Source organism: Solanum pennellii, chromosome 7 (genome assembly GCF_001406875.1).
Source record: "Solanum pennellii chromosome 7, SPENNV200".
In the NCBI taxonomy this organism is placed as follows: Eukaryota; Viridiplantae; Streptophyta; class Magnoliopsida; order Solanales; family Solanaceae; genus Solanum; species Solanum pennellii.
Genome location: NC_028643.1, coordinates 12,809,344 through 12,811,432, shown reverse-complemented (window position 1 = coordinate 12,811,432; position 2,089 = coordinate 12,809,344). Strand labels below are relative to the sequence as shown.

The 2,089-nt window shown below is 27.0% G+C and overlaps 1 long non-coding RNA gene across 2 annotated transcripts in view; it reads left to right on the top strand.

Moving 5' to 3' along the window:
• LOC107024317 overlaps positions 1–2,089 on the top strand; it is a 29,335-nt gene that overhangs the window by 2,948 nt on the left and 24,298 nt on the right. The window contains exon 3 of one of the 2 annotated variants that reach the window (XR_001457337.2): positions 463–1,069. The exons of the other annotated variant lie outside the window; for it this stretch is intronic. This is a non-coding gene — a long non-coding RNA (uncharacterized LOC107024317). Of the gene's footprint in view, positions 1–462; positions 1,070–2,089 lie in introns of those variants that run through there. 2 annotated transcript variants of the gene reach the window in all.

Below are 2,089 nucleotides of genomic sequence, written 5' to 3'. Positions count from 1 at the left end.
TATATATATATATATATATATATATAATATTTACAAATCTAGTCTTTTCCTTTCATGAAAAATTGTGAATTTTATGTAGAGCATCCAATTTTATGAAAAGTTGTGCCTTTTTATGAAAGGTTGTACCTTTACGAAGGGTTGTAACTTTTCCAAAGAGTTGTAAACTTTCCAAAAAAGTTATGACTTTTATGAAGAGTTGTCAATTTCATGAAAAGTTGTGGCTTTTATGAAAGGTTGTGACCTTTTCGAAGGGTTATAACTTTTCCAAAGAATTGTTATCTTTCCGATAAGAAACAATAATCATTTGTTCGCACTACCCTTCGCTTTCCTCTCATTTTAAAACAATGGAACTTTGAAATTCTTCTTCTTCTACTACTTTTGGACAATCAAATAGTTGTGTACTTTTCCCTTGATGAATGGCTCAATGACACCATCATTTTTTTGTCAATGCATGGTGAATAGAATCATTCTATCTTTAGATGATCTATTCCTTTAAACATTGGGTACGAGAGGAGAATAATTTCCTTAAGGGGATACTGTGCATTAAATGGGCTCGACCTTTCTCCATTCTATTTCAATCTATTTTTTGACATACTGGTATGTTTTTGTACAGACATTAATTTATGCTTACATTATCAATTGTTGTTTTGAGTACTTGCTTTAAACTTTGTTGTTTATGTTTATGCAAAGTTATTGTTATAAGTGTTTGTTAATATGAATTAAATAACAAATGTTAATTAGGTATTCAAGCAAGTTTAATCTACTAAAATTGTTGAAGGTACAAAAAAAAAGCCCCTACAAACCTCTAATTTCGTCATCAACAACGTCATTCCTTCACATACAAGAATGCAATTTTGTGTTCTTTGAAAAAAACATGTGCCAGTTAATAACTTTGCATTTACATAGTTTTTGGTTTTTCTGTTGTTGTTATGTATTTTTACTAATTTTTATCAGTGGATATTACGAGAACATTAAGGATTAAAAGTTAATTGAAGTGATTGTCAATTTTTTGTGGCATGTTATTCCAAAACATAGGAACCTTTCTGCTTAGAATGATTTGGTATCATCATTGGATATCTCATAGTTTACTTCCTTTAATGTATATTTTTTCTCGTTGTTTTCTTATTTTCTTAAAATTGCATTGAATATTTTCGTTTGGTATGTATATTAGTCATTTGGACAAAACTTTTTGGCCTTTTAATGTTTTTCTTTTTTCCTTCTCATCCGACTCTTTAAAATATTGTTCATGTGAGTTATGAACATTTTTGGAAAACTTGATTTTAAGAATATGAAACAAAACAGACTCTAAATAAAAGTAATATCACAAACTACAAAAGATATGTCTATTAACATAGATTTGTTACCTACATGTCACAAGTTATTGTTGAGCGTTTGAGTTATCAAGGTTTGACTCATTTTAATATTTTAGTGTTCGAGAATATTTCTTTAACATGAGTTTAGTGTCCAACATTTTTATCTACTTGTACTTTCATAATGCAACAATTATACATATATATTTCTAAACAAGTCGTAAAGTTGTATTGATGAAGAATCTAGAAGTGCTTAGATTTATTGAAGAATGGATTTCTAAAATGGTCAACAATACTATTTTGTTGTTGTTTCAGATCTATTTTTCTTATTCTATAAATTATATTTGAATAACAAAGTAACAATAACAAAAAGTGGTGAACGTTTGACTTCAGACAAGTGGATTGTCTCTAAATTTTTTTATTCATGTTGTTGTAATGTACATCTTTTACAGTCCTAAGTTATTTATAATTAATATTGATTATAAAAAAATTTCACATTTTTTCACGAGGAGTTATTCTAACATAAAATTATAAGATTCTATATTTTTCATCTAAAAAAATAGAAAAAGTGATGTTTAATTGCTACATTAGAACATCTCTGAATTTTAACAAGAAAATTATATCATCAAACATATATTAAGTTAAATTATGTAAAAGATAAAATGACTAGATATCAAGATATTTTTATCATTGTTTATATATTTACAATTTTGGAGATACTAGTAAATTTTGCCGCGCTACGCGCGGTGTATAAAAGTTTTCATTTTTATTTAATTCTT